This window comes from Lepidochelys kempii, chromosome 4, assembly GCF_965140265.1.
Source record: "Lepidochelys kempii isolate rLepKem1 chromosome 4, rLepKem1.hap2, whole genome shotgun sequence".
NCBI classification, from domain to species: Eukaryota; Metazoa; Chordata; order Testudines; family Cheloniidae; genus Lepidochelys; species Lepidochelys kempii.
The window spans coordinates 44,918,890-44,936,584 of NC_133259.1; positions in this window are offsets into that span (position 1 = coordinate 44,918,890).

The window sequence follows — 17,695 nt, forward strand, 5'->3', positions numbered from 1 at the left end:
GACTTGATGTTATAAAAAAACATAAATCAAGAGCTCAGCACCCTGTTGAGACAGTAAGCTTTAATCTTTACCCACTACTAAATTCTTGAGATGGTATTAGGTGCTTATGACTCTCAAAGTCTTATCATGTGTACTGAGCTGAAAACAGTAACTTTTCTGTTGACATTATTTAAACCATGTAAGATTCTACTTACTCTACTTCAATTAAATGATCTTTAAAGCTCTTTTTTATATTGATTAGTATTTCTCAGTCTGTCATTCATAGCTCACTCATATTTTCAGCACTGAGATCAATGTAATTACTTTTTCTCTTTGCCTTTCCAAGCACTATGATATAATTTTTAAATGTGTGCCTACAATTGACAACAATGATCTATGCAGGAACTTATGAAGACATAGTAAAGTGCCTGTAACAAAATGGTCACTCACCCTTTCTTGTAACGATAGTGGGAAAGAAGTGAGTGATTCAATAGACAACACTCAAATAGCTTTTTATCCTTTCCCAAACTTTGGCTGGGCAAGAACCTTCACTGTGTAGCAGGTGGAATTTGATACAGGTAAGACAATAAATGAAAAATTAATCTCAAAAGGCCTCGAAATCTGCATAAGGATCCAAAAGTTTGGATCCCTCAAAAACTAAGCTCCTTTGGGTTGGAAATCTTAAGAGATCCAGCTTTCATGCAAGTACTCTCTGACAGACAAAAATGGTGTTAGAACATCCTTCTTTCATGCCATCATGCTGTATTTACTAGGGGCAGGCAAACTTATTTTGCCTGATTCCAAATCCACCTGAACACTTCAGTGGAAAACTTTAACTGAAAACTCAAAGTTAGTTCACATTTTGCTTAGGAAAGAAATTGATGCAAAATGTAGTAGAGGAAAAAAAAAATGAAAAATTGATGTAAAAATGGAGCAGAAAAATAAATAAATACAGAGACCGGAGAATAATAAAAGGGAACATAAACAAGGAGAGAGAGAAAAGTCTCATAAAAAATATAATTAACATGTGCAGAGCACCAACATGTGCTGATCTAGTTTGAATGGTTCTCCTGTCCCTGCTAAATATCAATAGCACAGACTTGTCTTAAGCTACAAAAAATATTTTAATTGAATCTTCCATGAAAAAAACCCTAATTTACATTAGTCAAAAAGTATTATTGCACAGTCTTACTCTTTTTTTTACTCCCGCGCCCCACATTTTTCTAGTAGAAAAAGGGCCTAGACTATTTAGATATCAATGAAGAGACACATAGTCAGTATTTAGGTCAGAAACTTACCCCAAAGTGCCCAGACCTCATGTAGAAGTCCAATTCTTGAAGGAACATTGTTGGCAGTGGCAGCACCCCAAGGAGTGGTCTGGGGCCCAGGTTGCTGAGTTAATTCTAACTGAAGAATTTATCTGGTTACTGGTTGCAAGAGGTCTAGAGTGGGTGTTATAACACCACCTGAGTCTCTGTCAGACACTGTGCACTGATGGAAAATTTCATAGTGGCTTAGGGATCCCTGTACACAAAATTTTCCTATCAATGGCCCCCAAAGCTCAACAGCCCATAGAACTCATGTAAGGAAGGCACAAGACACAGAAACTGAGTCCTTAACCCCTGCTTGTGGGCGTACACGTTTAGAATTTCCCTAAAGGAGGGCCCAGCTGCCTGCTTGATCAGGGACAGGCCTGGGATAACAATGGGGTAGGGTTAGGGTGAGGCTCCACCCAAAAGTCCACCTATACCTTAATTGGCTGAAACAGGGTTCTCAAATGGAGATGCTAGTGCCATCTCATGACCAAAAATCTACTTCCAACAAAGAAATACACCCCTGAGGCCAGCCCAATAACCTGTTACTCCTGCGGGCAGCAAGTTCAAGTGAGGAAGGAATGCCCCCTTATGGAATGTGAATACACCCAGGTCTGGACCACAGAGATGCATGCTTGCAAATCCTCCCAAAGTGATAGTACTGGTCTGGGTATCAAATAAGACCATGTAAGCATGCCTAATGCAGCCAGATAGTAGTTCAAGCCTCCCTCACTGTGGAAGATGAAACCTTAAGAGAGACAATCTGTATACAGTGCATATGTGGTGATATAAAAGCCTCCCCCTGCCAGTAGTTACAATTGATTGTGGGAGCACACACTGAAGCCTTCAGAGTGGCTCTGGCTGGAGAGCTGGCATACCAAATAATAATAGGATGAGACTGGCTGTTTTTTAGGCAGGTCATGAATGAATTAACTAGTTCAATTGTTATTGACTGGGACTGTTCCTTTTGCACAGAAGACGTGGGACTAGCAGGATTTGGGGAACAAGCAGACCTGCGGAAAAGGATCTTGAGAACACCCTGACCTCGGCTGGAGTCGAGGAGAAGATATCCATCCTGGACTTGGGAGCCCAGGTACAAGCAAGAAACTTTGTTCAGGAACAAAGAGATGATCCTACGTTAAGCCACGCCTATGAGTAACTGGCCTCCAAAATGGAGGAGTGATGGAACCTCAGTGGCTGGAGCAATACCCCAACTGGTGCTTGAGAAGGAGCACCTATATCACATGAAGCAAGATCATCAGTCTGGAGAGACGAGGACATAACTACTAGTGCCACACAAATACCGCTGACTTGTGGTGCAGCTTGCCAAGGACATCTCTTGCGCTGCGCATTGGAGCAAGAGAAGGTACTGAGATGAGTACTGTCCTGCTTCAACTGGCCAGGGGACTTATGAAACTTTTGTCACACGAGGGGTTCCTTCATGAACCAACCAAGGGGACAACTTCACCTTGCAGGATGCAAGAGCTATGCTTCCTTTTGACATTAAATCCTGGAGAAGTTCTGTATATCAGCCACTGACAGATGGTCTCCTAGAAAGATTTAACAGAACCCTAAAAGAAATGCTGAAGCGCTTTGTCAGATCTGACTCCAGTCATTGGGAACAACTGCTTTCACCACTCTTTATTCTCCATAAGGGAGGTCCTACAGGCCTCTACAGGCTTCTCTCCCTTTGGACTGTTGTATGGCCATCAGTCTCAGGGGATCTTAAATTGCTGCATGAAGGTTGGGAGGAACAGGATGTGAGTATTGTCAACTCAGCCCTGTATGTTATCCACCTAAGGACATGTGTTAAAAGGCTGAGTATATCTGCTAGAGAAACTCAGTGGAAGGAACAATAGATACAAGAACAATGGTATAATCAAGGGGCACACCTGCATTCTTTCCATCTGGGAGATAGTCCTATTATTATGGGTTAGGAGCCATGAGATACCTTAGTACCATCAATCTCACACAGGGATATTGATAAATCCCCTTATCCCCTTCCTTGTGAGGGAAGACCAGTTTTTCAACCACCTTTGGGCACTTTCATTCAAAACAATACCATTCAGACAGAATGGGGCTGTGGTAACCTTTCAATGCCTCATGGATAAAGTTCTCAGCCCCCACTACCAATATGCCACTGCCTAACTAGACGATATCATTATCTGTACCTTCACAATAGCTTCACTTGGGAGTATCATCTGCAACACATGAGAGGAGTATTAGGATCTTTTCAATAAGCCAGTCTCACTAACTAAATGTAAGTTAGCAACCACAGAGGTGACCCACCTAGGATACTGTGTGGGAGGTACACTCTTGAAAACAGTAACTGATGAAGTGCTGATGTTAATTATGTGCCCAGACAAAAAGGCAAGTGAGTTGCTTCCTGGGCCTGGCTATCTTTGCTTTGATTGCAGCTTCCCTAAGAGACCTTATAAAAGGCAGTAGTCCCAAGAAAATTCAACGGAATAAAAACTCTGAGAGGGCTTTTAACACCTGGAAGACAAGCATTTGTCAATCACCCATTCTTTTTAATCCTGACTTTCCCCAAGATGTCAGACTAGGTGCTGTGCTTTCACAGGACTTTGCAAATGGGGAGCACCCATTCCTGTGTTTAAATAGAAAATTATTACCCAGGGAGAGCGCTTCCTCAGTTATTGAGAAAGAAGCACTGGCAATTAAATGGGCCATAGACTCTCTCAAGTACTACCTCCTGGACAATCCCTTCTCACTGATCACTGATCATGCTCCCTTATATTGGTTAAATACCCTGAAGGACTCGAACCCCCATATAATGTGATGGTACCTAATACTGCAACTACAGAATTTCAGAGTATAACATTGTGCATATTCAAAACTACAGTGCACAGGGGTTTACCTGTGTGACTTCCAGTGACTTTAACAGAAGCTGTGAGGCTAAAACATCATGTGCCCCTTTGAAAACATGAAGATAAATTTCTGCATGCTACATGCCAACACAATTACAGTGTACCTGAATAACTTCTCCTATGTTTAATGTTGTGTTCTGGTTTATTTGTGTCTTGGGACTTGAGTTGTATAAAGCCAGAGTCTTTGTTTATATAATAATTATATTGTTATTTTATTATTATAAAAGGTCCATGCCACTGATGTAAGTTGCTCATGTGCTGTGGTGAGAGCATTGAGCTATCTATTCACAATAAGAAACAATCAATGGTGTGACAGATTCTCTATTTGTATTAATTTCATATCTGAAGAACTGCAGTTTTTGAATAGATATTGGAAAAGCGAGAAAACAAGAGAACAAAAGAGAGCAACCCCAAAGCCACCACCAAATAAACTTTAAACACTGAATTCCTAAAATGACTGTCATTGCACTGAAGTAGCCACTTCGGTCTGTGGCAGCTACATTCAGATTCCCTCTGCTCTGAAGTTTCTACAGTATCTTATATCCCAGAGTGCACAGCATTTCTAAAACCTTTGAGCCAAAAAATGGAAGCTGTGAACTTCTGAGATGCATGATGCAGTTTGGAACATATGTCCAGTAGGAGCCCCAGAATGCAGAGAAGTTTGAATGGAGCTACTGCAATAGGACCCAGTAGAGGGCTACTGGCTACTGTTGCCACCCATGAGAGATTATGTCTATGTTCTTCACTTGGTGGTGGTTAATTTCACTCCCCTCCCATGATTGGTGTTTGGAGGGGAACACAAGTGGGAGATATCACTCTCCTTCCCCAAAGGGAGTAGGGAGGTGGGCACTTTGAAAGCTATGTCAGGGCTCTCCTCCTCCCCCTCTACAAAGAGCTGGCCCTTCACTTGATTCATACTATCTCCGAGGCAGAGAGGAGGGATGTGAATAATTTATGATTAACCCCCACTTTTCTTATTTAGAATTCAGCTAATACCCACACAAAAGATTCTATATTCAATGATTACCTACCAACAATAGGTTGTTGTCCCATCTCTAATGCCAATACTAATGGCTCTATTCAAACAATAGATATTTAAATATTGATCAGTCTCATGGGAGTTAATGTTCTCATAGTCCTGAGATATTTAGAGTTTTTAAGAAGTACTTTACCCATTCTCCTTGACCATGTTTCTATACAGTGGAGCACTGTCCTGTGAAAAATGTTAAATATCCATGTCACACATGCACACTAGGCTACTATCAGCCTCACTACACATTCATCAAGTAAGTAAATAAATACATAAACAAGCAATTCAATAAGATAGGCAGGACCATTCTTAAATAAGGAAAAAGATTGTTAGATTGTTATCTCCTATCAGATAATTATTGTGCATTTATTCTTAACTGGCCCCTGGTATACGTTTATCATGTTGCCTGTTAGAGATGACAGTCTGACAGCTCTTTTGTTTCTCTGAGTCAGTTTTATCTCAGTTATTGAATACTGAAACCTCATTAACTTGCTGCTAGGCCTCCAGAATTGCACTGATTGCTGTCTGTATATATATAAGTGTATAATAACAAGTACTTTTGCATGAATTTTATGGTTGGAGTTATTTTTGTAGGTTTCAGAACAAACATGTTTTACCATTGAAAAAGGGACTTTGAATCTGGGTGCTAATGCCTGCGTAAGCCATAGTTAGTGATACTTGGCACATAGGATGGTTTTCATTCTGTTATGGATTTTTTTAAACTTCAATGTTATTTCCTACATTTTGGTGTACAGCTACTCTACTTTCTGGGTATCCCCTTTTTCAGCCCCAGGCAACCAGATTATTAGAGCACTGATCATTTCCATCAGTCAGCAATACCATGTATCTGTAAAAAATTCTTACATTGCAGTAAACATTTGTCAAGGTTCCTTCCCCACTCTGAACTCTAGGGTACAGATGTGGGGACCTGCATGAAAAACCTCCTAAGCTTATTTTTACCAGCTTAGGTTAAAACTTCCCCAAGGTAAAAACTATTTTACCTTTTGCCCTTGGACTTTATTGCTGCCACCACCAAGCGTCTAACAGATATATAACAGGGAAAGAGCCCGCTTGGAAACGTCTTTTCCCCCAAAATCCTCCCAAACCCTAAACCCCCTTTCCTGGGGAAGGCTTGATAAAAGTCCTCACCAATTTGCATAGGTGAACACAGACCCAAACCCTTGGATCTTAAGAACAATGAAAAAGCAATCAGGTTCTTAACAGAAGAATTTTAATTAAAGAAAAAGTAAAAGAATCACCTCTGTAAAATCAGGATGGTAAATACCTTGCAGGGTAATCAGATTGAAAACATAGAGAATCCATCTAGGCAAAACCTTAAGTACAAAAAGACACAAAAACAGGAATATACATTCCATTCAGCACAGCTTATTTTATCAGCCATTTAAACAAAACACTATCTAACGCATATCTAGCTAGATTACTTACTAAGTTCTAAGACTCCATTCCTTTTCTGTTCCTGGCAAAAACAACACACAGATGGAGAGAACCTTTGTTTCTCCTCCTCTCCAGCTTCAAAAGTACCTTGTCTTCTCATTGGTCATTTTGGTCAGGTGCCAGCGAGGTTATCCTAGCTTCTTAACCCTTTACAGGTGAAAGGGGTTTTCCTCTGGCCAGGAGGGATTTAAAGGTGTTTACCCTTCTCTTTATATTTATGACAACATTCCACAGTGGAAAATTCCTGGTATAGTTGACCAGGATGCACAGTATCACATAAATTAATTACACTCATACTCAAGGAGCCACAAATACCACTTTATTATTGCTGCTTAACATTTATATTGTGTAAGTGCCTAAAGGCTACCACCAGGTTGTGCCCTAATATGATAGACACCATAAAGCAATATCTTTGCTGTACCTTATCATGTGTATATTTGCCTCTTGAATGGGAGTGACATACACATATAAAATTAGTGGAAGATATGTGTGCGCATTAAGGTGACTAGCAGTTTGTAAGACTTTTATGTTTGGTGATTTTTTTTTTTTGGTAACTGATACTGTAGTCAGTATCTGTGACACACTTAAAATATGTTGGATTTAATAGTCACTTCTGTTAGCTTAAATATTTATAATGGGGCTGATCCTTTGGTATGACCAAACTTCACAAAGGAAAAGCTGGGGGCTATATGCAAAAGTGTTTTAAAGCTCAGGTTTGCAGTCCCCTGAGCTTTCTGCTGCTCTGTGAAGGTCAGTCTCTTGACTCTGCTATAACTTACAGTGGGCTGCAGTTGGTACAGGGGACTGAAAATGCATCCAAGAATCCATGTGGCATAAGGACATCTTGGCCGTGTCTCTGTTCCCCTGCTACTCGAGCAACAATGAGGGAGAGAGGCAAAAGAGCCCCTATGTCAGCTCTGTGATTCACACTGAGGTGGTCCTCCCTTGTCCATAAAACCAGCGCTAAAGCCAGAATGTCATGATGGCACAGCACATAATAGTCACAGTACACTGAATGATCTCTCTCCTTTTTATGGATGTGTGTAGTCATTGGTCACTCTGTCTGTTGATTTGAAATTAATACAGGAGATGCAGAAGTAAACCTTGCAAAAATGTATTCTTAATCACCCTCTTTTTTGTTATTGATGATTGTTACAATTATTTCAGTAGAACATAAGATCCTATTTTTTTGGGACAACTATATGGCTATTGGTGATGGGAAGTGGCTCTTCCCTTCAGGCTGTCAGCCTCAATCTAATGACAGAAAGAGAATGACTTTTTAGTGGTCTACACTAAATATAAATTAGTGGTTTCATCTCAGGATATTTGTGACGTGGACCTAAAGGATGGTGTCCACGTCACAAATATCACCATCTTCACAGTTGGCATCCTCGCTAGCCCTCTCAGCACTGGCTTAGGATTAATTGGAACGTGGAGAGTGAACTAGGAAGCCCCAATGGTGGTTCTTTCCAGCACAGAAGTGAGGAATTTTGGCATGAAAGTGTAGAGAAGTGCAAACTTTCCATTGTTGTGAATGTAAAGAGGACTTCAATCTCCAAGGAACAGCATCTTTAATATAATTTTAAAGAAACAACCACCACATCACATTTTGTTTCCCAGGTGTACACACAGAAGCAAAGAAGTTCAGCTCGATAAATGAAGTTACTCTTGTGCAATTGTTATGTAAGTCTTGTTTTCACTAGAACTCTTAGAGCTGTTCAAAAAAGTTTGTATCATAGCTAAGTCTGCATTCTCAAGGATACAAGTTTCTGCTTTAGCATTCTGTATCATTTGTTGGTAGAGTCTTATAGGTGAAAATGTTTCCATGCACTGTTGAAAGTAGCCTTGGCACAACGGTGAAGCAGAAGCTACAATGCTTGAGACTGACTGCAGAGAGTGTTTATTGGCTTTGTGATGTCAAACATGACTTTTGAAATACATTTTTCATATTTTCCTGCTCTCTGGATGAAATGGAACTATTGGTAGAGGTGAAATCTTTCTGTCTCCCAAAATTAACAGCAGATACTGTATTTTGATGGTACTCTACCTGTGGTCAAGTATTTTAGACGTGGTCCATGGTTGGTTATAATACAATATATGCATTGCTGTCTTAGTTACTCTGATTTGAGCAATTAGAAAATAAATAGTACCTCTATAGCACATTCCATCCCAGAATATCAAAGGGCTTTTAAAACAATAACAAATTTACCCTCACAATCTCCAGCGAGGTAGGAGAATATTATTATTGCCATTTTTCATATGAGGAAATTAAACCACTGAACCACGAAGGCCAGTGTTTTCAAACATGAATGCCTAAAGTTGGGCACCTTAATGGTCAGATTTTCAAAGATGCTGAGGACCCACAGCTTCCATTGAGAAGACAAAGACAAAGGCCACTTGCCTCCAGTCAATCAAAGAAGCAGGCACAGCCAACCTAACTGCAATTCTTGAAGTATGTTGTTTCTTGAGAAAATACTTTTTGTATTTCATTTTTGTAACAATTGGCTGAGACTCCCAGACTGGGTGGTAATGTCAGATATTTGTGCAGTTTGAACTTTAGGTAGACATGCAGAATTTCCCTTTCACAATGCCCATTTTACAAATATTGCTGGAGAGAGACAGAATATAGGCTGAAATGTCATGATAAATACATACTGTAAAAGGGATAGACATGGCAGGACAGAAAGACATATGGCAATATGAATGAGTAACGATATTTGACAAAAGAAATAAATGGCATATGTAGTTTGGACACCTGAATAGGGACAGTTTAGATGAAGATGAAAGATACGCAAATTAAAAAAAAAACAGTGGAAATTGGTATAGCCCTCCTAGACAGGGTTTAGAAAAGAGAAGATAAGGAAAGCCTGTAAAAAGGATGGATCATTAATCATTGGGATTTCAATTAGCTAATATTGAGTGGGCTGGCAATTATGGAATTGATAAGAAAGCGTGCCTCTTCCTGGATGTAATACTGGGCTCTTTCCTGACACATTGTGTGGCGTTACCAGTAGAAGCACAGACTATTATTCACTTAGTCCTAATGTTGCTGAAAAATAAGACAAGGATGATAAATAAGATAGAAGTTGAGAGTTAGCTAAAGTTTAGTGATCACAATGTCATCAGAACTTCAAATGCCCTTGGGGTTATATGTGTGAAGGGTAATATCTCAGAAATCACTGGACTTTAAAATATAATAAATAAAAATGGACTTTGAGTGAATGTAGAATGAGTTGGGAAAAAAAGGTGGATTAAAATCAATTTCTGATTCAGAAAATTTACCATGAAAAGCCAGTCTGATGGCACAATGGCAGCCCAGAGTGCTGGCCCTCGAGACCTTGTTTCAAGAGCAAGTACAAGATTTTTGCTCTCCCAGATAGTGAAGACTGGGTGTATTTTAGAAATCATTTGCTTGGTCTCTTGGGAAATATGACAGCCTCACAACTCCTGCCTAGGAAAAATCCTGCTGGATATTGTGTCCATAGATTCAAAAGATGCTGTTTGTTTATTCTAATGCCTGAAAGTCAGATTTTCAATAATAGCTCTAAGTGAGCAGAAGGTGTGGAAAAAGCAGATTATGATAAGCAACTTAAAATGGGATCAAGAAGGAGTACATGTTAGCAGGAGCTTTTGTTCTATGTTTATACAGTGCCTGGCACATGGGATCCTGGTCCATTACTGGGGCTCCTAGAAGCTACCAAAATACATATAATAATAATATTAATTAGTTCTATCCGTATTTTTCAGTTGCTAAATTCTCAAATGTCATAACTGCTGAAAATAATTGTTTATTCCTCTATCGTGACATGTTCCCATCAACATTATTGAGCTTTAATATGTTAATGTATTTACTTTTCATTCATTGTTTTGGTTTGTCTATTTTTTTTATTTGCTGTCCTGTATGGTGATTACAGTGTATGGTTTCTGGGTGTGAAGTTGTGAGCCAGTGGGAGATTCTGATGATAATGCTGCTGGCTGTAAAGCTGCAGCACCATATGTCTTTGGAATATTGCCTTCCAAGCCCTACACCCCCTTTCCTGGGGAAGGCTTGATAAAAATCCTCACCAATTTGCATAGGTGAACACAGACCCAAACCCTTGAATCTTAAGAACAGTGAAAGAGCAAACAGCTTTTTAAAACAGAATTTTAATTAAAGAAAAAGTAAAAGAAAAACCTCTGTAAAATCAGGAAGAGAAATACCTTACAGAGTAGTCAGATTCAAAACATAGAGAATCCCTCTAGACAAAACCTTAAGTTACAAAAAGACACAAAAACAGGAATATACATCCCATTCAGCACAACTTATTTTATCAGCCATTTAAACAAAACAGAATCTAATGCATATCTAACTAGATTGCTTATTAACCCTTTATAGGAGTTCTGACCTGCATTCCTGCTCTGGTCCCGGCCAGAGCAACACACAGATAGAGAGAACCTTTTGTTTCCTCCCACCTCCAGCTTTGAAAGTATCTTGTCTTCTCATTGGTCATTTTGGTCAGGTGCCAGCAAGGTAATCCTAGCTTCTTAACCCTTTACAGGTGAAAGGGTTTTGCCTCTGGCTAGGAGGGATTTTATAGTTCTGTATACAGAAAGATGTTACCCTTCCCTTTATATTTATGACAGTGACTATTCCTCTGTGGCCAGAATACAACTTCTCTAGTTCTCTGTTTTGATGTGGTCATTCCCTGGTGCCCTGTGTGTGTTTATTCTAATCTTTTCCTTCTCGTCACTGTGGGAACCGTGATCTGTGTCTCCTTCAAGAACACTCCATTTTTATAGCATGGGTAGGCAGGTGGCACATGCTGATTTTTTCCTCCTCTGCTTATGGCTTGTATCACTGCTAGCAGAATTATGTCTTTAGCTGTCTCCAGTTCATCCCCTGTGCCTGAAGATACAACATGTGACATTTTTTAGCAAGTTCACATATATGTGTACTGTTTGTTCCAGGCCATGTAATACTAGATGAAGCGTATGCTCTTGAGAGTTTGTCTGCCGTTACTAAGTGGCATCCAGGTTGGAACTCCAGGGTTACATCATACTGCTATACATTCAAAAGTAGTCACTGTATCCTTGGTGGTGCTTCTCCAAGTCCCTTTTTTGACAATCAGTTTTTTGTGATCAGTTTCTGCTTAGAAGCTATGACCATAGAGTAAGTCATAAAATCTTTTACATCCATATGCCAGACCTAGTTTGTGCATACATCTTCTCTGCATCTGTCAGAGTTCTAGAGGCACATGAGACTAGCCACTAACTAGTTCCACAGAACAGCAATAGTACTGCTTCCAGTCCTCCTTTCAAGGTATCTCTGGAGAGTTTTATGTTTTTGAATGGGTCAGCACTGGAGCTGATGTCTTCTCTACATTTGCTGGGGAATTACTTCTTCCTATAGGCTAATAGGACCCACCAGTCCTTCCACTCATGTTTACTTCTGGGAACTGGCCCCTTTGAGGTTCTCACCTGACTAGACACTGGATGCGAGTTGCAGCAAAAATTAACGAACTCACTGATAAGCTCACAACTTTTAAATCCTGTCCTAACTCCTTATTAACCTAAAATGAGACCTCTGGGACGCAGTGAGGAAGGTGAAAAAACCCACTAGGCACCTTGTGAATGCTATCCCAAAGGAAAAAAACCCTCTCCAATTCCAAAAATTGGTGATCTGTCAGATCTACAGCATCTTGGAAACAAAGTTCTAACTATACCTCTATTTTAAGGCCAGGAGGACAAGCCAGCAACTGCAGCAGAACTGCTGTTCCATGTCCTGGGTCCTTCAGATACAGGAGGTGGGGAGATGTAAGAAACAATCAAGTAACTCTCCCATCCCTGCACAGTCCAGCCAATGCAGGGATGGGAGAGTTACTTGATTGGGAGAGGCAGAGAATCTCCTCCTTCTCCCTTGCCACGCTCCCTGCCCAAGACTGATCTCCCTGTGCACTCTGGGCCAGGAGAGGGGATGCAGAGGAGGCTTCATAACATCCAAGCCTGCCCCTCCCTTTCTCCTTTCTCTCAGGATCCCATGGTTTGTCTTTCTCCTGGTCTGATCAAGCATACCCACCTGCACTGAAATGGTGGGGGGAGAGGTAAATTTGTTTCAGAAATTCATGGGTTGGCCCTGGTAAAAATCTCATGATGACTGGGTAAAAATAGTGTTTGGTTTGGGTATATAAAATAAAATTATGCTCGGAAAAATGTTACTATCTCAGTGCTTTCCCCCTATATTTAATTCTTCTATATACTTACATAGGAATTTAAAGTATAACAATGTTTTCAAAATAAAATGGACACGATTTTAATTATGCAGTGTTGTTATAGCCCTGTTGGTCCCAGGGTATTACAGAAACAGGGTGGGTAATGTAATATCTTTTAGTGGACTAACTTTTGTTGGTGAGAGAGACAAGCTTTCGAGCTACACAGAGCTCTTCCTTCAAAAGATGACCTGAAGAACAGCTCTGTGTAGCTCAAAAGCTTGTCTTTCACCAACAGAAGTTGGTCCAATAAAAGATATTATCTCACACAATTTGTCTCTATCATTTTAACCACGTATTTTCTATAATTCCCTCAATGAACTATACTGAAGATATTCAGTAAAGATGAAATTTACCCATCACAAGAAGCAAATGCATTAGCAGTGATGAAGGTGCAAAAAGGGACAGTGGCCTGAGCCAGTGTCCCCAAATGCCGGTCTGAGGAAATGGGTCTGGAATAGCACTGTAGCATCTCGGTCTATTGCCTATAAATTGTGGAGGTGGATTTGCTCTTCCATTCCTTATTAACTAATATTTTTCATACTTCAAGACTGTGGAAGTTGATCACACCCCAGTCCATAAAAGGGTGTTTCTTGAGGCGTTGCCACCTCCTTTCTTTTAATTTAGCCATAGCTTGTTAGGGGTATTTTCTGTATAAATCAATGTATGAACCAAGAGCTTTTTGGCTGGGGTAGAATCATCTAGGGTGGGAGATTTGGTAACATGGAACCTATCAAGGGAGAGCAATTGTCTTGAGAAGTTACAGTTATAGAGTGCTGGAAGTCTTTCTTGGGGGCTATTCAATGGGAAGCAGGAAGTGGGAAGCCAGGGCACAGTTGGCTTTGCAGCAGGATGGAAGGAAGTTAATATGTTAAACTGTGTATATCGATCAAGGATTTTTGGTATGTATCCAAACCTTGTGAGGTTAGCTCAGTATGAGTTTTACTTGGTTTCCCAATTTGACAAATTTCAGCCAACTTGTTAAAAGTGCAATTTGATTGTGCTTTTTTTCTATAATAGGAATCGTTGATACTGGTGCTTTTATTGTATTATTCTGGCTACAACACTGTGGTCTTTAAACCTATCTCCAGTACCATTTTAGTTTGAGGGTGTCTTGTTTCAGATTACAAGAAATTGAGATCCTGTGGTAGAAGGTATTTTAATATACACATTTCTTCTGAGGTTTGCTGCCACAATACATTTTTCAGAAGTATGGCTGATTTTCTGGACTGTTGTATATGCTAAATTCTAGAGAAAACATCAGTTCTCCTTCCAAAATACCAGAAAGTGAAACTGAGCAATACACATATCTTCACAGTGTATGTTCTACTTATTTCCCAATCACCTCCTGATGCTTCCTTGCTACCTTTATAACTGGGTGACTATGTGGCTAGAGAGTGAGCCATTAAGCAAATTTAATTTGCCTAGACCCAAGTTTAAGGGGCTTATTAGAATTTGGCAGATGACCTGCTAAATGATACCAGAAATATTTTAGGGTTAGTGTCTCCTGAGCAGTATCTCAAAAATATTGTCAGGAGTGTGTGTCACAGAAACGGAACCTGATTTTGCATTTTCAGAGTGGTTTGGCTATTCCCTGAACGTATTACAAAATTAATAATGGGGTTTTGTCAGAGTTTCCCAGAAAGGTAACTTTTGAATGATCTTTCTCAAAAAGAGCTGCTCACTTTCCAATTAAGCAAATTGGAGTGACAGTTGTCCTGATCCAAGTTGCTATGTGCACTACAGGGCACTCAGCACCCCACAGAAGCAACCCTTGACTGTTTCCAGTAGCTGCCCCGGTGCAAGAATGTGTAAACATAATACTATAGAATAGCACATGTGTGAGGAGTATGGTTACAAAATGGAAATGCATTTGACCAGGGAGGGAAAGATACAGGCAACTACAGAAAGACTCTGAATCCCTGAGTCCATTGCAGAGCTGTAAACAAAGTAAACAAACCATTAGGTTGCATTTCTAGAGGAATAGATTATAAATGTGGGGAAATGGGTATTCTTATTACTACAAAAGCTGCTGTTAAATTTCATTTAGAGTTCTTTGTACAAAACCATTCTCCCTATCATTCTAATTACTCTTGAGGACCTTGCATGAGAATTGAATTTTCATTCAATAAGACTGACACTGAAACTCAAGGTAGAGGGAGTTAAGCTTGCTAGCTACAAATTAAGTTATGAGGAAAAGATAAATACGTTGGGCTTGTCTGTCTGTGAATGGTCTAAGGTAATGGTTAGAGCTGTGCTTGGTTAGTGATGTGCTGGCAACAAAGGTGCAGATCCCATGTGTGGCTTCCCCACATGCAGCCCCTGTCATGCAGGGGAACCTCCCTAGATTTACTATACAGAAGTCCTCTGTGTCCACACAGGAGGGAGCTGGAGTTCTTCCTTTGTACAGTTTGTTTTATATGCTTCAGTATAGTTTTTAAATAAAATGTGTTTAATAATAATGAAGAAAAATGCATAGTATCTATTTTGTGAATTTATGCATAAGTTTTATACTATAATTTTTGTATTATGGTAGGGCCAATGGGCCAGATCCCCAGTGGGTCAAAGTGGTGCCTAAAACTGGGACTTAAATGCGTACATCCCAGTTGTAGGCATCATTTTGATCCAAAACTCCCCACTTGGTTGCTGCCTAAACCTATAAGCACCTAAGCTAACTTGTTGCCTACATTTTCTGCTATAAAAGTCTCCTAGGCTCCTATGTTTCTGCCTCTGGACATGCACAAAGCTGTCTCCCTCTAGGTGTCTGCATGCCTATCTCCAGCCCAAGTCCCACATGATCCACAACCTGTGAGAAGATAGGCAGAGGACTGCCTGTCTTACCTGCAGGTCCCTATCCAGTAGGTGAACTCCGAGCACAACTATCTCCATGCAAAATGGCCTGGTGGAGTGGAGAAGATGGCTTCCCTTATAACCTTTAGCCTAGTAGTTAAGGTACTCACCTACGATATGGGAGACACTGGTTTAATGGCCCTCTCTGCCTGATGAGACTTAATTTGTACAGGGTGCCTTAGCCACTGGACTGTGAGATATTCTGATATGGATCTCAGTCAATCTCTCTTGTTGAAGCTGTTCCACTTTATTTAAATAATTGAATAATTAAATATTAATTGGGTCATAGAGTGAGAATCACTCTATAAGACTCTACTGCATTCCACACCTAGCTCAAAAGCTTATGAAGATTGCATTAGCTGTATAGGGAGCCCAAGTGACTAACTCAGGCTTTATGGGTCCTATTGTTGTTCTAGTGATTTTAGAGGTACCTAAAAGTTAGGTGTTGAAGCTCCTAAATCGCTTTGTTAATCTGGGCTCAGTGGTCCTAATTAAGGGCCCATTGTGCTAGTGACTGTATTGATGCATAGTGTAGGGACTGCCATGTCGGTGGTCTTGCCTAATGGTTAGAGTCAGGAACCTGAAACAGGAGCTAGTGTCAGAGTCAGGAGTCCAGTCAGAGCACAGAGCTGGAGACATAGTCAGGTGCCAAGCCAAAGGTCAGAGCCAGAAGTCAAACCAGCAATTCACCTACTTGCTTGGACAACTTCCTGACCCTCTTTCTGGTTTTAGTGCATTCCAACCAGCCAGAGGGCTTGACATCTCCTTTCATCAGACATTTGTGAGCGGGGCCCTTTGTGAGCTAGAGGTTTCCTAGCCTCCTCCTCTAGTGGAATGAGTGAACTTCTGGGTGACAACTGCAGTGTGAGGACTGCCTGGGGGACTGGGTTCAAGGCCATGGTCACTCAAAAGTAGTAATAATAGTAAGCAATAATAATCTGTTACATGCAGAAAATACCACATTTCAAAAGTTTATACCCCAGAGAACTTAACAAATCAGTCACTGTGCTGTACATCTTGATACAGATGATTCCAGGTGAATCTCTTAACATAAGGTCTCCTTAAATTTATCTTCCAATTAGCAAGGGGTGAAAAACAAAAAGGCAGCAATCCTTTAACAAGCTTTGTTCAGACCGAACCTTGTTCCTGACAGGAGCACCAGGCACTTCAGTGGGGATTTGCATGGGCACTGAGGTAGGTCCAAACTGACTTTCTTGGAGGAGGGGGGATGTAACATGGCACAGCTTAGCTCCTGTCTTCTTCCCTGCAGAAACTGCACAGACTACACTAGGTGTGCACGCAGTGACCTTTCATTTCCAGTTCCCTCCACCAATACTACTATAGTCCCTGTGCAAGAGTCTATTTAAAATATCTACAGTGCTTTTAATCCTCTCTTCAGAACCTGAGGGGAACAGACATCTCCTTTCTCTGAGACTTCTGTGTGACTGGGCTCAGCTAGGCCTGTTTCTGTTTCTCTCTCTCTCTCTCCCATGGCACTTCCTTCCAGTGCCTCTTTGTCAGATTTGGGCTAATCAAATAATTGGATCTCTCCAGCCTGATTAGACAACTACTCCAATCATCTTCCTCTGATGAATTAATTAGTATCTAAGTGATCAGAGTGCTGGCTTAACTTTTCCAGGGGGAAATACTTGCATTCTATCCTGGGGGCAATACTTGTGGTTTTGGATAAACACTGAAGATCATATTGGTGCAACTTAGAACTGCCTCATTGCACAGGAAATAATGAAGTAATAGAGTTTCTCATTCATATTTTGGTCCTACTTTTCTCTACGTGTTCTGGTAACCTGATAACAGCCTTTCTTGAGGGTTTTTGTCCCCAGGACATGTAACCAGGACAATCAGAAACACACTGTTACAAACCTCAGAAAACTTAGGTTTGTCTTGAACATTGCAAAAAAAAGATCATGCCAGTTC